General features: G+C 42.3%; 1 long non-coding RNA gene across 1 annotated transcript in view; it reads left to right on the top strand.

Moving 5' to 3' along the window:
- Window positions 1-18945: 18945 nt before the first annotated feature.
- Window positions 18946-19602, top strand: part of LOC147034219 (uncharacterized) — a 30765-nt gene continuing 30108 nt past the window's right edge. Inside the window, exon 1 of the long non-coding RNA XR_015057563.1 lies at window positions 18946-19070. This is a non-coding gene — a long non-coding RNA (uncharacterized LOC147034219). The remainder of the gene's footprint in view (window positions 19071-19602) is intronic.

Raw genomic sequence — 19602 nt, 5'->3', positions numbered from 1 at the left:
AAGCACCAAAGCATAAGCTACAAACTGTCGATTCATGTGTGTCAAAAAACATGTGTGTCAATTAATAGATTTATTTGGTGATCCACCACAGTTGTTTGTACAAACCTGTTCTCTAAATCTTGGGATTATAAAACATTTCGGTTCTTTCTATCCAGATCCAGACGTGTTGCACTGGAAGGAATTCCAGATGGAACACTGGTCAGGCTTCGTGAATCACAGTAAACATTTGTACCACGACAGGAATAGAGTGAGGACCAATCAGCTTCTGATAACAATAATAACAAATTATGTTTTTTTATTTTTAAACCCTTTCATAAAAAAGAGAATACTGGAAAGCATCCCAAAATACAAAGCCCAACAGAGATGGGAAGTCCACTTTGTACTCAAACTAAAGCTGACAAAAAGAGAAATTTTTCTTTATATTTTATTAATGTTCTCCATATTCTCAGAATAAACGTTTGTTGAAAATTTGTTGACATGCCGAGACAGACACACTGAAGCTCAAATAGTGAATAAAGAAATTAATACGACAGAGATTAAAGAAAACCCAGCCCTCTCGTGTGGAAAAGTGAATTGGCTAATAAGGACGATTTGTAATTACTATGCCTTTGCCCTTTTCACCCAATTATTAATTAGTCTTCTCCATATTCTCATAAACACACACAGACACATGGCTGACACACAGACACACAGACACAGACACACACAATTGCCAAAAAAAACCGTCACATGCTATGTGGACAGACAGGCTAATAAAAGTTTCACCAAAGCTCTCCCCTAATCAAGCTCAAACTTGATATTTTTTTTAAAAAAACAGCATTTGACTAACATCCCAACATGACTGAATAGCCGATGCACTGAGCATGGCCACGTTTGCTCTAAATAAACCCCTCGGTGTGTATTGAATTATTCCTTTAAAGCCACATTACATCCAGCATCCTCGTGTATGTTTTGAAAAAGAAGGTGCTTGATGATGGACCATGTGCTTCATTCTAATCAGTAATGCACAGATATTCAAGGGAACTAAGAATTCACGATCCCTCTGGCTCAGAATGATGGACAAACTCGCTGTAATCATACTGCAGTGGCCCACGTCTCGCAAACTGGTGAGCTAAGACTGCTAGAGATTATCTTGTTAGTCACCTGAGTGGAGGGTTTCGAAGCATGCCCGGCAAGTCTACAGTGTGATGTCGTTGGGAGTTAAATAATCATGGCTGCCCGCTGAAGCTCAATGGACGATGGTTGAATGATAATTTGGTCACACCAGATGGAGATTCCGAGGCTCAAAAATCACAGTGACAGGGCTTTTAAAATGAGCAAGTTTAATGATCAATAAATAAAAGATGTCACCATGGAAACCCACCAGCATGCTTGTACTTGACAAAAACGGTCTCCATTCCTAAAAGTTATTCTAAATATGCAGGCCAACCTTGTTCTTATATAAACACAGCTCCAGTACTTTTGGAATTAAACATCGTGATATTCTGAGCAATCAATTGAAAATAAATTCAGTTCAATGTACAAGAGCAAACAAAAAAAATATTCCTATTGTCAGAACAATAATGAATGCTAAAGTTTACTGTTAGAAACATCTGCGAAAGAAGAAACATTTTGAAGAACTTGGATAAACAGCTTGTCTCTTGGGCTGATGATATAGTGTTATGATATTTGGACGTGGCGATTCAGACCTAACATCAGGTCCAGCTGGAATTCCTGCCAGTACAACATGGCTGAGTCTGTGGGGTTTGTTTGCTTCTTATCATTTAACTCAATGAAAAAAAATATATATACATCGAAGGGATTTGGCGGTTACAAGTTTAAATACGTTTGGACTTTTATTGCTAGTCAACATCACAAGAGAGCAAAATAAAATGTGATTTTTTTTTGAAACTTGCACATCTCAGAAATCAACGGGATTTGTCCAAAGATGAAAAACACTATCACCTTCGACAAAAGGTGAAGAAGCAACTTGAAGCTGTTCGAGCTCAGGAATGCAAAGTAAACAGTCAGAAAATTGGAATTTCAAAAGTCAGGCTTGATGAATTTAGATTCATACACAGCACACACACTACTAATAATGATAATTACACGTTTTCACTTACAGCATCACCAGCAACTTTTCCAAGCCCCCAACAGTCTCTGTCTCTGTCTCTGTCTCTGTCTCCTTTCATTGCCAAGCCTAAGTTTTCTCTTCCAGTTGAGTATCCTGCTCGTTCTTTACTCTGATTTGTAAAATTGATTGTTCTGAAATGTTTTGTCCAAGAGAGGATCATAATTCATAGATTTAAAAATGACATGTATAGCTTCTCCACTAAATGGAGAGCTACAAAAAGTATATTTATTAAATTTCACAGTTTCTTGTCAAAAACTCAAGTGATGTCACAGGATGATGTACAACACAATGGTGTGTTCGACCAACAGAATATCGAGCCTTATGGCTGACCAAACGGGTCCAATTCGCATTCAGAGGGAACGTTTGAAATCCTGTTTTTGTCTCGAGAACCTAAATATAGGTCTCATTAATCCTCTTAAGATACTCTACTCATAAAATACCGTCCAGAAGCCTACAAGAGTACAGTTTTTTGTGATTATAACAAACAAACTTTTCCATTTGGCAGTACAACTGGTATATTATGTCAATCATGCAGTAATGTGACCTTAAGTATGCATTTGATTGGTAGTTTTAGAGTTGTCAGATATATATATATATATATATATATATATATATATATATATATATATATATATATATATACATAACATTACAATCCATAAAAGCCCACACACTGGCTTTATTTATTTAATAATTCCTTTATTTCCATATTGACTACAATGGTTAAGTGTTACAGAACGGACGCTTGTATGCGCGCACACACACACACACACACACACACACATGCACGCACACCTGGAATTATTGGTAGTACCACTATTCTTTAGCAATATAATTGTCATTCACATTCTCATTCCGAGCCAAAATGCACATCAGTGCTGACTGTGCACAGTTGAAACAAGAAAACATACAATGGAGATGCTGACTCATCTCATTTTCTCTTATTGCAACACCGTTCAGAGGTCATGAAGCTATACTGTTGCATGACTGCAGTGAGTACATCATCCTGTAGTAATATTAATTATATTTTTCCCTTGTAAGTTCAAAGTTGAACTCGTCTAAGCCATTTACAATAGATATGAAGCTCGGTGCCAAATTTGGATATTCTAGCTACCCTCGTCCAATTATTCTGCTGACAAACAGGAAAATGCACAGACGGGATTATCAGAATACCCACGAGCTCGCACAGTGTGTGGCTGCAGCAACAGTAACACCGATGAGATTATCACAACACTCATGCACTCAGCCTATGGCTGCAATGTAAATAGTAACATGGTTAAAGTCTAAAATACATCTTTTTTGAAAAATATATTTGCTGTGCAGATGTGCTCCCCCTTGACGTGAATGCACACCTGTTTGCTGCCACATAGGCCTGCTCCTTCACTACCATACAGGTGTGCTGGAATCAAAAATACTTCACGCAAATGAAAAGTTTTTTTCGGCTTTGTCCAGTGAGTATCTGCTTTGAATTCCTAAGTACTTTGAATGAGGTTCTTCAAAAGCATTGAAAACTTGAGGTTCTTGAACCTTTTGCTTTGCAAGTTGTCAATGAAAGGCTTCATTTATGAAAAAACTAATTAAACAAACAAATTAACAAAAAAAAAAACTAGTGAACTTGATTCCTCATCAAAACATCATTGCATTACATAAAACAGCGCAACAAAAGGTTCCTCTTAGCAATAGGCTGAAAAACTTACTTCCAATTAAAAGCAAAATCATGGAATCCATCATAAATGACACGACATATCATTCTTCTTTCCCTTGGCCCGATGTCAGACCATCATTTTGGTTTCTGACCCTGTCTCCTACCCTGTGAATGCTGCTGCTGCTGCCATCCCTAAAAACCCTGAATCTCAGCAAAGAGATAACAGCCATGTCTGGAAACATCATAACCATTTGATATGACATAGTAAATCCGATTCCATTCCATTGGGACTATACTTTGTGCAGAGCATTGATGCTACCGAAGCAGTCTCCTTGGCCATTGGACACAACCCTGGATGGGTCGCCACTCCCACAGTATACCAACATGCTGGCACTCATTTTGCCGACCTCGGAAGGATGACAGGCAGAGTCAACCCCACCTGGTATGAATTGAACAGACGAGTGTGATTTGAACTCAGGATCCTCAGATCCCAAGCCCACCACCCGAACCATTAAGCCAACACCAGGCATAGTACACCCTATGTGTACACGCAATCTTGTCGAAAAAGACAACAATTTTGGTCGAGTTTAAAACTGCAGCACATATTGAACACGACAAACTAATAAACACATATGCAAGGATATAACGAACTATCCCATACACATTTAACAATTTGTTATCCCTTGGGTCACTTTCATTACAATATTCTCAATCTGAAATCTTTGCACATCCTTTCTGAACTCAACAGGATGTGATCAAAGATGACATATACTGAACTGAAATCAAGTTCAAGCAATAACAACTCAATGTACCTTCAACAAAACAAAAATTGGCATTTCAAAATGGCTCAATGAAATATTGAAACAAAGCTCACGTGGCAATATTAATGACAATTACAGCACACTATTCCGTCATGTGCAACAGCTTTTCCAGTTTCCCAGGAGTCTCTCTAATATGTTCTCACCCAAGGATAAGTCATATGTGTGATTGTGTATGCTGACCATTTTCACTCCATTCTGCAAAATTCACAGATCCAAGATTTTCTTTCTAATAACTTCATCTTTCTATCTGATATTTCAAAATATCCACCATCTGCTTCGGAATTTTTTTTCTAACTTGTTCAGTAACTTGTCCAAATTTTGAAAAATTGACAATGTTCTTGGCAGAAAATCACAACTGATGGTGCACGTTGTAGAGGAAGACACAGATATGTGTACTGTACTGAAATGGAAGATGCTTAGCAGGCAGACACGAGCGGAAGGACAGTCGAGCCGGGCTGTGTTGTGCAAGTACGAGCGCGGGCGTACTCTGCCCGGCAGCTCTCCTTTATTCGTATGCACACGCACGAGCCGGACGACTCCAGCATTACTACGACGCCTCAGGCGGCGCGCACACCTCATATCCCTTGCCGACCCCCACGGCCACTCCTCCCATCATCACGCCCACCATGCATCATCACCATGCCCTTCCCCATAGGCCCGCAGACTCCACCACACACCTCCCCCCTAAAACTATGATTATTAACTGATTACCATTATAAGAAGCATGCAGAACATGAAGGACTTTGTATAATAATCATGGAAATAAAATGAAAATAGCAAAGTATAATAACACACCACATCATATAATGTGTCGATGCGAGCGAGTGGAGCAGCAAAGGCCAGGTCTGACCGCGTTACCGATATGAAGCAGCAAAATGAGAAGCACAGCAGCACTACGCAGCAAAAACGCTCCCAGGCGGCCCATGCTGACATGACCCTCGCCAAGGTCGTAACGACCTTTCGAGCCAACCTCCCCCGGCACCATCAAACGCCTCCGGCCCACTCCCCCCAGGCAGACCCGACGTAGATAAACATCCCGAGGCCGGCAGCCCGCTATCTGGAAGCCGTGGCACCAGCCTTGATCGACCTTGGCCGGGGGCACTGAATAGCGCCGCTGGCTGCATGCATTTAATGCGCCAAAACAACTCACGCACCACAATCAGTTGAGACGCCAACGCCCGTCCCAACGGCCTTGAGCGAACACAGAGAGTTGCGCTCGCAATCAGAGGTGGGGGTAACGCTGACCAGGGCACCAGTCTTGGTTCCGAGTCGATCTCCGAGACCCACACGGCCGCTAGACGGGAGCAACTCCACTTAAACCACACTGCAATCATAGGCTCGTTATAAATCACTACGAATATTATTCGAAGCATCGCAAATTCATTTTTCCGTACAGCGCGCTTTTTTGATAAAATCCCAGCACATGACAAAGCAATTACCTGCGGCCCGGGACAATGGACGGCCAACTCAACCTTTTTATTCGCCACCACCGCCCCTGAAGCCCCCACATCACATTGATCATAATCCAACTCCCATTGACTGATCTCCGCCAAATCCACTTTTACACGAGAACTGCTGGCATTTATTTCAACAACGTTAAACTGCATTACTAGAGCAAGGAAAAGCACATATGCCCTGAACAACAACCCACAACCCGCATCACGAGTCCGTTTCTTGGTTGTCGACTCGATGTTGTGACTCGCGACTCCCTCTAACGCCACGGGCTCACCGTCACCTGTCGAAGCTGCCTGCACAACAACGACGCGCATTGCCTCACGAACCCTGCCAAAGCGCGGGAACTGAATCGCGAGCGAAGCACGGGAACTCATCGCGAGAGCTGATACGGCTCTCGCCGCCTGCCAGAGCCTCGCCCTCGGTACTCGACGAAGGCCTCGAAGAGAGCACTGGCACATCTGGAGGTACGAACCGGAGACCCAGTCCGAGGTGCGCCAGCCAGTCTCGACCCAACAGGGGGGCCCCTCCCCTCGTACAACGAACACCGAGAGCTGGGCGCGTCGATCTCGGTAGCGCACTGAGACGTCGGCCCTCGCAAGCGGTGCAATCGCCTCACCAGTGTACGTGTATAACGACAAGGCCGTCTTGACCAGGCGAATACCACGAAGACCACGAGCCGCCCGCTCATCCATGACCGACACTGCCACCCCGGTATCCACGCAAAACACAGTCGGTTGGCCATTCACTTCGACCTCAACCGTGAAAGGCGTCGTCATCTCCGAACCAACGGAAAACAGACTCAACCGTGGTTGCATCTCCCGCTCTGGCTCGCCGGCATTGTCAGGCCCCGGTTGCAGGCCGATCTCCAGGTCACTGGGGTCCTCTCGCACCTCGTCATCCAAGACCCCAACGGAGGCCCCCGCCATCCGACACACACGCTTCAAATGTCCCACCTTGTGACAATGCAAACACACGGTGTTCTTATACGGGCACATTTGTCGCAGGTGCGGACCCCCACACCCCCAGCAGCCGCGGAAAGTCCCTTCACTCCCGGTGCGACTGTGCTGCGGTGTCCCTTCGCTCCCAGTGCGACCGTGCTGCGGTGCCCCTCGTCCCGCACCGCCAGGCGCGCGTGCGACCTGCGGAACTTGAGCCACCGCTCCGACTCCGGGCTGCATGACTCGCGGCACTTGTGCGGTTACCGCGTGGACTTCGGGATTAGCCGCCATGCTCCAGCTGGAGCTACTCATTACGTCCTGGCCAGCAATGGCGCGGACATCCGTGAGCGTCTGCTCGACAGACGAAGCAGTCGCGACCACCGAGTCGAATGTGATGTCGGTTAATCGCAGGATAGCCGCTACCATCTTTGCGTCTCGCAGACCAGAAATAAAACGATCTCTGAGCCGTGTCGGACGCTCCTCTGCCGTGAATTTGCAAGGCACAGCCGCATGCTTCACTCGTTCCACGAAGTCCGCAACGCGCTCCTCGCCACCCTTAGCGAGATGATCGAACTGGAACCGCGCGGATGTAACGACTTCTCCGGCGCCAAGTGGGTCTTCATTTTCGCCACAATGTCCTGAAAGGATAGCACATCATCACTGGGTCTATTTGGAGCCACCAAATCACTCAGCAGGCGGTAGTGCTCCGTTGATAGCGAGGCGAGCAAGATCGCCTTGCGTTTCTCTTCATCCTCTACATCATTCGCCTGAAAGTAGCAACCTAACTGTTCAGAAAACAACTCGAACTCATCTCCCCCGAACACGGGTACACGTCCGTGTGCCGTGCCTCGACCTTCCGCCATGCTCCGTGAGACCCTTGGCTCCGTAGCTTGGAACCGCCCGGGTTACTTGCCGACCCTGCACACGCTGATCCGCAGATCCTTGTCGCCAACTGTACTGTACTGAAATGGAAGATGCTTAGCAGGCAGACACGAGCGGAAGGACAGTCGAGCCGGGCTGTGTTGTGCAAGTACGAGCGCGGGCGTACTCTGCCCGGCAGCTCTCCTTTATTCATATGCACACGCAAGAGCCGGACGACTCCAGCATTACTATGACGCCTCAGGCGGCGCGCACACCTCATATCCCTTGCCGACCCCTACGGCCACTCCTCCCATCATCACGCCCACCATGCATCATCACCATGCCCTTCCCCATAGGCCCACAGACTCCACCACAATATGCTATTCACAAAAGTGTGAACCCTTAAGTGTTTTTATTTAACACAAGGATTTGGCTAATCGAGGAGTTTAACGACAAAGTGCACAAGGTTCACAAATTACCCAAGGATATCGGGGATGGCTCAGGGAGGGGGGACTTACATCAGGAGGAAAGGGGAATAACACAAGAAAGTTGCACCGATTCAGTCATATCTTTGGAAGAAATGTCTTCCAAACCGATATATTAATTTTTGGGATACAAAATCCTGGCTCATGGAAAAGCGATTTTACAGCGAATACAGAAGGTAGGACCTGAGAGTGAGCCAGTGGGACGTCGACACCACAGCAAAGACATTCATGAACCAGAGGAGGAGAGAAGTGAGAAGGAAAAATAGCAACCTCGAGTAGAAAGGGTTGGTGAGGAAGAGTTTATGAGTAGAAATATATCTCAGGTTGGGACTTTTAGTGAGAGTGCACTGCAAACTTGAAGTCCTGAAAGGAAGAGGGGATTGAACAAATTGAGAGAGATTCCATAAGGACGGAAGAGAGAAACTTTGAATGGAGGTGAGGAGTAAGCCTGTAATTTGTGAGTGCCATAAGGAGAAGATCACTGAAAGAATGTGTGCAACCTGAATGGTTTAGGAAGGGATGGAGAGACGTATGAAAGAACAAAGGGAACAAGACCAGGGACAAAAGGTAAAAAAAAAAAGAAGCCATCAACTTGATTGTGATGAGAGAGGCATTCCTTGTGCTTCTGCTTCAAATTTTCAACTCTACCAGACTGCATTTAATTTTATCTTCTAATGTTCATCTCCCCTTTCTGGTATCGATAGAGAGGACAAATTTTCAAATCACATTATAAATCACCAAAAGTAAAAATCACTTGTGTGGTTAAGTCCAGCATTATCATGGATGTCATAAAACCAGGTACAAAGGTGGACTTGTATGTTGCAAGTCGCAAGCTTCATGTGTCCAACGGGATGCAAAACTGTTGCATACATGAGATATGTCCAGGGAGATTGTCCTGACTACTTGTTTAAGTTAGGGTCTTCAACCATTGCAGAAAGAGAAGTAGCAGCATGTTCATAATTGAGTGACTGGAACAGAATACAAACTAATGTTCAGATGTCAGATGATTTCAAAGGAGAAACCACTCACTTTGGCAGTTCTACAATAATGAACTCCATAACTTTTTGGAAACATGATTGTAATATTGGAAATATGAATACTCGTGACTTATGTATGGGCTAGAGAGAGAAAATGGTTTATGAAGCCAAAAAGAAGAAGCAACAAAAGAGGGAAGCAATGAAGGGAGATTGGGAAATGAATTGGACCATTGACAGTTAATGAAGTGACTTATGAAGTGACTTCACATTGCTCTCAGTCAGGTTTGCCTTCCCAGACCAAATCATTATCAGATGCGATGGAGATGGCAGCCAAATCCTTCTGAGAGGGCAGATTGCAATCCTTGCCAGTTGGCCTGTGCGAACAACCATATTCTGAAGCGTTGAGGTTCCTCACTTATAATAGAGAAATATGAGCTTTAAAATGTGCTCAAAGGAGTCAACATGGGTGGAAGAGCAACAGAGGAGGTTGTAAAGAAAGTTAGTCTTTACCAGGTCAAGAAGAAGGAAGACGTACCATTTGAGAAATGAAGCTGGAAATTGAAATATGATCCTAAAGACTTGCACAAGACCTCAGTTGCAATTCCATGGCTGATTGTTGCAGACCTAATATTAATCGAGCTGACATCGTTACAGTTATAGTCGCTATGAATGGGAAACAGAGAGTGGAGAAGGATGGTTATGAGTTGATCCATGTTTGTAGAAATTGTGGTATATGGAATTGAGACATAGATAGTACACCACAAAGATAAAACGTTTGGTGGTTGGGGAGACGTTTGTACAGCTACAGGTATTCTGTGGGGTTATGAGGGGATAAGGTGGACAATGGACACAGTGGGGACTGGAGTTTTTGACAATGAAGCAACAGCAGTGGGTCAGAGTCGGCGTTGGTCACACACAACAGAGAGAGAGAGAGAGAGAGAGAGAGAGAGAGAGAGAGAGAGAGAGAGAGAGAGAGAGAGAGAGAGAGAGAGAGAGAGAGAGAGAGAGAGAGAGAGAGAGAGAGAGAGAGAGAGAGAGAGAGAGAGAGAGAGAGAGAGTGACAGAGACAGAGACAGAGACAGAGACAGAGACAGAGACAGAGAGAGACAGAGAGAGAGAGACAGAGACAGAAAGAGAGAGAGAGACAGAGACAGAGACAGAGACAGAGACAGAGACAGAGACAGAGACAGAGACAGAGACAGAGACAGAGAGAGAGAGAGAGAGAGAGAGAGAGAGAGAGAGAGAGAGAGACAGAGAGAGAGAGAGAGACAGAGAGAGAGAGACAGAGAGAGAGAGACAGACAGAGACAGAGACAGAGACAGAGACAGAGACAGAGACAGAGACAGAGACAGAGACAGAAAGAGAGAGAGAGAGAGAGAGAGAGAGAGAGAGAGAGAGAGAGAGAGAGAGAGAGAGAGAGAGAGAGAGAGAGAGAGAGAGAGAGAGAGAGACAGAGACAGAGACAGAGACAGAGACAGAGACAGAGACAGAGAGAGACAGAGAGAGAGAGACAGAGACAGAAAGAGAGAGAGAGAGACAGAGACAGAGACAGAGACAGAGACAGAGACAGAGACAGAGACAGAGACAGAAAGAGAGAGAGAGAGAGAGAGAGAGAGAGAGAGAGAGAGAGAGAGAGAGAGAGAGAGAGAGAGAGAGAGAGAGACAGAGACAGAGACAGAGACAGAGACAGAGACAGAGACAGAGAGAGACAGAGACAGAGACAGAGACAGAGACAGAGAGAGAGAGAGAGAGAGAGAGAGAGAGAGAGAGAGAGAGAGAGAGAGAGAGAGAGAGAGAGAGACAGAGACAGAGACAGAGACAGAGACAGAGACAGAGACAGAGACAGAGACAGAGACAGAGACAGAGACAGAGAGAGAGAGAGAGAGAGAGAGAGAGAGAGAGAGAGAGAGAGAGAGAGAGAGAGAGAGAGAGAGAGAGAGAGAGAGAGAGAGAGACAGGAGACATCCTGCAAGAGGAACGTTTCTGGGAAACATTAAAATATTGGAAGGAAGTAATATCGAGTACTGTATATGAAATAAATAGGAAGTAATAAATCCTCTCTCTCTCTCTCTTATCACATTACTTATCCTGCTGGCTCAACAATAGTTCAAGCTTGTTTAACTGTCAATGGTCCAATTCATTTCCCAATCTCCCTTCATTGCTTCCCTCTTTTGTTGCTTCTTCTTTTTGGCTTCATAAACCATTTTCTCTCTCTAGCCCATACAATACAGGCATCACGAGCACCATAACCTTTTAAGATGATTATTACCTCCGCCACCGAAAGTGAAGGAGGTTACGTTTTCACCACTTTCTGTCTGTTTGTTTGTCAGTCTGTGTGTACAGGATATCTCAAGAAGTTGTGGACGGATCCAGATGAAATTTTGTGGGCAGGTTGGGTGTGTGACAAGGACGAATGATTCGATTTTGGTGAAGATCCAGATCCGGATCCGACGACAAGAATTTTTAAACTGATTCTTCACCATTGAGAGAAAGGGCCACAAATGATATATAGCACAATATCTCAAAAAGTTGTGGACAGATTTGGACGAACCTTGGTGGACATGTTTGGTGTGCGACAAGGAAGAATTGATTCAATTTTGGTGAAGATTCGAATCCGGATCTGGACATGAGAATTTTTTAAAGTGATTCTTCATCAATTAGAGATCGGGATAAACTCATATATAGCACGATATCTCAAAAAGTTGCAGACGGATTCGGATGAAACTCGCTGGACAGGTTAGGTGGGTGACCACGACGAATTGATTCGATTTTGGTGTAGATCTGAATCCGAATCTGGATACGAGAATTATTTAATCTTTAAAGTGATTCTTCACCATTGAGAGATACGGCAAAAACGATGTATAGCTTGATATTTCAAAAATGTAATGGGCCCGATATGTTCTCGTGGATCAGGAATTGCATGGCGGAGGGATGCGCTCCACCGAGTGCCCTTCGAGTTGTTATTATTACACTTTGTTACAGCATATACCATTGCTGAGGATATTTTATCTTTTTGTTGTAGCTTGTAGAATTACTATATTCATTATTTCTTGCTGTAAATTTATTACAAAAATTACTTTGGAAACATAAATGTTTCAACAACTCATCCGCTTGCCATTCAAAACCAACTTTTCAGCATTTCTCTTTTCGATATTCTCCTGAACATTCGATATGTACTGTGTTGTACAATCTGAGTTTAGTCTTTTGAATTCTGTGCCTGAGTTGTTGGTTATCTTATCTTCATTTCATGTTTTTGCATTTTGTCAGGGTGGAAATTGACTTTTGTGACTTGATTATCATACACTTTCCTGGACGCTTTGATCACAAGGCTTTGTAGACAATTGGCTTCTGATGAAAAAAAATTCACAAAAAGTCTCATATTTCAGTATATTTCTAAGTGAAGAGGAATTGAATGAAAGAAGGAAACCCTTCAAAACACACAAATAGTTTTAAACACACATTTTTTTAAAATCAGGGAACATTAAAAAAAAAAATTTAGTTGAGCACACATAATGAAAATAAAACCTTTGGTTCGATTCAATTTGGTTTAAAGGTCCCCTGACATGCAAAACTTTCTGGTTATTTATATATTAACTTGACCTTCCTCATGAAGAAATCACCCATGTTTTTTTCTTAAATAAAAAATGGGATAATTGGAGCAATATTTCGATCATTTCTGGTGCTTTTCAGAACTTGCTATGCCCCCACCCCTAAAAAAAAGTTGACTTCAGCGAACCGCAGCGTTGACGTCACAGACAGAAACTCGCACAGAGTGGATCGACTCGAGATCTCTGGAGTCTAGACCAGCGTTTCTCAACCTTTTTACCCCTCAGCCTTCACTAAGGGATATTGTCGTCACAGGCGTTGTCCGGGCGTCTGTCAACTTTTGGTTTCTGTCAATTTCGAGGAGAACGCCTTGTCCGATTAAATCCATTTTTGCAGGGTGTGTTGGGGTTGAGTAGAGGAAGGTTCCTTTCGAAAATGGGCGCACTGCGATTTTCAGTGTGGCCGCCACGGCAGTAGTCTTGAAATTGGTTTTCGTCAATTTCGAGAACGGCTTGGCTTGTACGATTAAATGCATTTTTGCAGTGTGTGTGTTGGAGTTGAGTAGAGGAAGGTTCCTTTCGAAAATGGGCGTGCTGCGATTTTCAATAGCCGCCACGGTAGCCATCTTGAAGTCTGATTGATTTTTGATATGACGTCCAACGTGCTCTAACTGACTGCTTCATCGTGACATCACTGCTTCCTTTTACAATGCATGGGCTGAGGGGTTACGCCCGCTTTGCGTACTATCAAACAAAAAATTAAAAATTAAAAAAAAAATTTTTTTACCCTTGTGGAACCCTTGAAATAGTTTTCATGTCTCAGGGAACCCCTGCATAAAAATTATTATGTACCATTATTAATATCCCGCTCTTTTATATTTTTATCGTAGTTCACGTGGTAAATATAATATTTTTTTTTTGGATACCCGGTTTAAGGAAAAAATGACCCCCTTTTTGTCAAATTTATTGGCAATGAAAAAAAAAACATACTGCTCGTTTGAGACCTCACACCGAGGTTTTAATTCACAAAAAAAAATTAGTATTATTTTTTGGTTTGAAAACGTCATTTTTGAAAGTGTTTGTCAACATTTTGACAATTGTTTGACTGTTTGTCAAAAGTGTCAAACAAAGTCTGTTCGGCAATTAAAAAACACACCTCATGTAACTTGATCAACAAAACTTAAACAAATAAAGCTGAAGCAATAAAGGTAAACAGAAGAACTAACCTAGAGAGAGAGAGAGAGAGAGAGAGAGAGAGAGAGAGAGAGAGAGAGAGAGAGAGAGAGAGAGAGAGAGAGAGAGAGAGAGAGAGAGAGAGAGAGAGAGAGAGAGAGAGAGAGAGAGAGAGAGAGAGAGAGAGAGAGACCGTGCAAGGAAGCAAAGAGAAGATAGATTGACACCGTGCATGCGTCCCATACTTGAGTCAGTCACTCAATGATGCATGAATCCGCCGCGTACAGGACGTCCACTAACCAGTGAGGGCGGTTTCACACTGGCGCCATATAGACATCGTTAAATACATTCCCTATGGTTGTTATAATTGTAAATAATATAAGAGGTTGAAGCCTCTATTATAATAACCAAGGAGTTTCCAACGATATGCCGTACGTGTATAGTAAAATTACGAATATTAAATCAAACAAAAACTACTCAAAAATACGTTAGCCTATTTATTACTGTTTCTCACGGAACCCCTCGCGACCTCTTGGGAACACTAGGGTTCCGGGGAACCCCGGTTGAGAAACACTGGTCTAGACTAGTCCGATAAATCCGTCGTCCGTCCGCCAAGGCCTATGAATCCGTCGTCCGTCCGACTAGGCCGATGAATCTGACGTGCTGTCGCTTTCTTTTATTATTCTCTTTTTCTCTGTCTCTCTGTTTCAGTCTCTCTCTGCAGCCTGTGGCTGCTGGTTGCATCATTGGTTGGGACACGGCTATACCGCTGATGCAGTGTCCCCCTTACCAGCACACTGGTGCTCATTTTGCCATCCTCGGAAGGATGACAGGCTGAGTCAACCTCCTGGTGTATTTTAATTCAGTGGCCAACGAGGCTTGAACTCAGGACCCTAGGATCCCAAGCCGCCACCCTCACCACTAAGCCAACACCAGGCTTATTGTTTTCGACTGGTGCTACATGACAACAGTAGGAATAAAATAAATAAAAATGCAACAGAACGTCAGATTTATCGGACTACTCCAGACAATTGTGTCGCAAGCTGTGTTCTGCACACAAGTTTTCATCGTATCCGAACAGCGAGGTTGCTTTGTTTTATGCGCGGAGAGATACGGCCGATGACATGCGCTGGCCTTGCTTGCGATTTATTCGCCGCGGAGAAGCATCTCCGCTGCGCTGCGCTGGTCACGTCACCTCACAAAAATATTTCTGATATCGAGCAGTATGCAAGTCGAATTTACATTATTGAATTACGAATAGAATTTAGTCTTACCAGTTGTTATTTCCGAGTCTTCCTTCGATGTCCTCCCGATCATAATGAACGCCAGGAATTTCATTGCCATTTTCCTCTGCTTGTCCTGCTTCGGGCTCGAATTGGTAAGGCCATATTCCATTTCCAGCTTCCTGAACTTCACCTCCCGCGACTACGTTATCCGATAATTCTCCATGTCTCTCACACTCAATGTCGTTGCCAGACAAATGAAAGTCCATGTCATCCATTATTCAAAACCAAATGTTCGATTTTTTTAAAGCAGAAATGAACGAAGCGATTGAGTCGACCAATCGAATGTGGAAACACACAGGAAGCCAATAGAATCACGTCAACCACCAACCCGAGTAATTTATGTGCAGCCTTTGTCATCCTGTAGTTGACGTCATGTGGGTTATGCCCCTTTCAGGCAAATTTTTAGGGGCGTTCCCGAAGAGGTTTGTTTTTTTTAATTTTACATTTTACAGAATGAGTATTGTGAAAAAATTGTCAGATCTGAAATCACAATGAAAAACTCCTATAGGACATATATAAATGAAATTTCAGTACTTTTGGGTGTCAGGGGACCTTTAAGCACCAAATCATTTGGCATATTTACAAACTACAAACCATCATGGCTTCCATATTTACAAACTACAAAAAGCTACAAACCGACCATTCAAGCGCATCAAAAAGCATGATTGATAGATTTATTTGGTGATCCAGCACAGTTGTTTGTACAAACCTGTTCTATAAATCTTGGGATAATAAAACATTTAGGTTCTTTCTTTCCAGATCCAGATATGTTGCACTGGAAGGAATTCCAGATGGAACACTGGTCAGGCTTCGTGAATTACAGTAAACATTTGTTCCCCTGCAGGAACAGAGTGAGGACCAATCAGCTTCTGATAACAATAATAACAAATTATGTTTTTTATTTTTAAACCCTTTCATGAAAAAGAGAATACTGGAAAGCATCCCAAAATACAAAGCCCAACAGAGATGGGAAAGTCCGCTTTGTACTCATACTAAAGCTGACAAAAAGAGCAATTTTTTTTTTTTTTAATATTCTCAGAATAAACGTTTGTTGAAAATTTGTTAACATGCCGAGACAGACACACTGAAGCTCAAATAGTGAATAAAGAAATTAATACGACAGAGATTAAAGAAAACCCAGCCCTCTCGTGTGGCAAAGTGAATTGGATAATAAGGGCGATTTGTACTTACTATGCCTTTGCCCTTTTCACCCAATTATTAATTAGTCTTCTCCATATTCTCATAAACACACACACACACACACACACACACACACACACACACACACACACACACACACACACACACACACACACACACACAAACCAAAAAAAAACCTTCACATGCTATGTGGACAGACAGGCTAATAAAAGTTTCACCACTCTCTCCTAATCAAGCTCAAACTTGATGATATAAAAAAACAGCATTTGACTAACATCCCAACATGACTGAATAGCCGATGCACTGAGAATGGCCACGTTTGCTCTAAATAAACCCCTCGGTGTGTATTGAATTATTCCTTTAAAGCCACATTACATCCAGCATCTTCGTGCACGTTTTGAAAAAGAAGGTGCTTGATGATGGACCATGTGCTTCATTCTAATCAGTAATGCACAGACATTCAAGGGAACTAAGAATTCACGATCCCTCTGGCTCAGGATGATGGACAAACTCACTGTAATCATACTGCAGTGGCCCACGTCTCGCAAACTGGTGAGCTAAGACTACTAGAGATTATCTTGTCAGTCACCTGAGTGGACGGTTTCGAAGCATGCCCGGCATGTCACAGTGTGATGTCATTGGGAGTTAAATAATCATGGCTGCCCGCTGAAGCTCAATGGACGATGGTCGAATGATAATTTGGTTACACCAGATGGAGATTCCGAGGCTCAAAAATCACAGTGACAGGGCTTTTAAAATGAGCAAGTTTAATGATCAATAAATAAAAGATGTCACCATGGAAACCCACCAGCATGCTTGTACTTGACAAAAACGGTCTCCATTCCTAAAAGTTATTCTAAATATGAAGGCCAACCTTGTTCTTATATAAACACAGCTCCAGTGCTTTTGGAATTAAACATCGTGATATTCTGAACAATTAATTGAAAATAAATTCAGTTCAATGTACAAGAGCAAACAAAAAAAATATTCCTATTGTCAGAACAATAATGAATGCCAAAGTTTACTGTTAGAAACATCTGCGAAAGAAGAAACATTTTGAAGAACTTGGATAAACAGCTTGTCTCTTGGGCTGATGATATAGTGTTATGATATTTGGACGTGGCGATTCAGACCTAACATCAGGTCCAGCTGGAATTCCTGCCAGTTCAACATGGCTGAGTCTGTGGGGTTTGTTTACTTCTTATCATTTAACTCAATGAAAAAAATATATAAACATCGAAGGGATTTGGCGGATACAATTTTAAATACGTTTGGACTTTTATTGCTAGTCAACATCACAAGAGAGCAAATTAAAACGTGATTTTTTTTGAAACTTGCACATCTCAGAAATCAACGGGATTTGTCCAAAGATGAAATACATCATCACCTTCGACAAAAGGTGAAGAAGCAACTTGAAGCTGTTCGAGCTCAGGAATGCAAAGTAAAGTCAGAAAATTGCAATTTCAAAAGTCAGGCTTGATGAATTTAAATTCATACACAGCACACACACTACTAATAATGATAATTACACGTTTTCACTTACAGCATCACCAGCAACTTTTCCAAGCCCCCAACAGTTTCAGTCTCTCTGTGTCTCTGTCTCTCTCTCCTTTCATTGCCAAGCCTAAGTTTTCTCTTCCAGTTGAGTATCCTGCTCGTTCTTTACTCTGATTTGGAAAATTTATTGTTCTGAAATGTTTTTTTTCAAGAGAGGATCATAATTCATAGATTTTAAAATGACATGTTTCGCTTCTCAACTAAATGGAGAGCTAGAAAAAGTATATTTATTAAATTTCAAAGTTTCTTGTGAAAAACTCAAGTGATGTCACAGGATGATGTACAACACAATGGTGTGATCGACCGGCAGAATATCGAGCCTTATGGCTGAACAAACGGGTCCAATTCACATTCAGAAGAAACGTTTGAAATCCTGTTTTTGTCTCAAGAACCTAAATATAGGTCTCATTAATCCTCTTAAGATACTCTACTCATAAAATACCTTCCAGAAGCCTGCAAGAGTACAGTTTTTTGTGATGATAACAAATGAACTTTTCCATTTGGCAGTACAACTGGTATATTATGTCAATCATGCAGTAATGTGACCTTAAGTATGTATTTGATTGGTAGTTACAGAGTTGTCAGATATATATATATATATATATATATATATATATATATATATATATATATATATATATATATATATATATATATATATATATATATATATATATATATATACACACAGTACATTACAATCCATAAAAGCCCTCACACTGGCTTTATTTATTTAATAATTCCTTTATTGCAGTATTGACTACAATGGTTAAGTGTTACAGAACGGACGTACACACACACACACACACACACACACACACACACACACACACACACACACACACACACACACACACCTGGAATTCTTGATAGTACCACTATTCTTTGCAATATAATTGTCATTCACATTCTCATTCCTAGTCAAAATGTACGTCAATGCTGACTGTGCACAGTTGAAACAAGAACACATGCCATGGAGATGCTGACTCATCTCATTTTCTCTTATTGCAACACCGTTCAGAGGTCATGAAGCTATACTGTTGCATGACTGCAGTGAGTACATAGTCCTGTAATAATATTCATAATATATTTTCCCTTGTAAGTTCAACTCGTCTAAGCCATTTACAATAGATATGAAGCTCGGTGCCAAATTTGGATATTCTCGCTACCCTCGTCCAATTATTCTGCTGACAAACAGGAAAATGCACAGACGGGATTATCAGAATACCCACGAGCTCGCACAGTGTGTGGCTGCAGCTTCAGTAATACCGATGAGATTATCACAACACTCATGCACTCAGCCTACGGCTGCAATGTAAATAGTAGCATGGTTAAAGTCTAAAATACTTATTTTTAGTTCGCCTGTTCGAAGAACAGAGAGCTATATAGCGATACCCCTGGCATGAGCGTGAGAATGTTAAAGTTTTTGGTGCAAGTTATTTAGAAGCTTGCCATTCATTTAATGTGTACTAGGATGCTGATATTTGGCATGGAGGTTCCTTTGGGGTATACTATTGATGTAGTGAACTTGAAATTAAAAAAGAATTTCAAATTTTTAAAATTTTTGACCTGTTTTGAACTTAAC

Source organism: Eptatretus burgeri, chromosome 1 (assembly GCF_056783735.1).
Source record: "Eptatretus burgeri isolate ZD-2024b chromosome 1, Ebu_testis_v1, whole genome shotgun sequence".
Lineage (NCBI taxonomy): Eukaryota > Metazoa > Chordata > Myxini > Myxiniformes > Myxinidae > Eptatretus > Eptatretus burgeri.
This window is presented reverse-complemented; position numbering and strand designations above follow the sequence as displayed.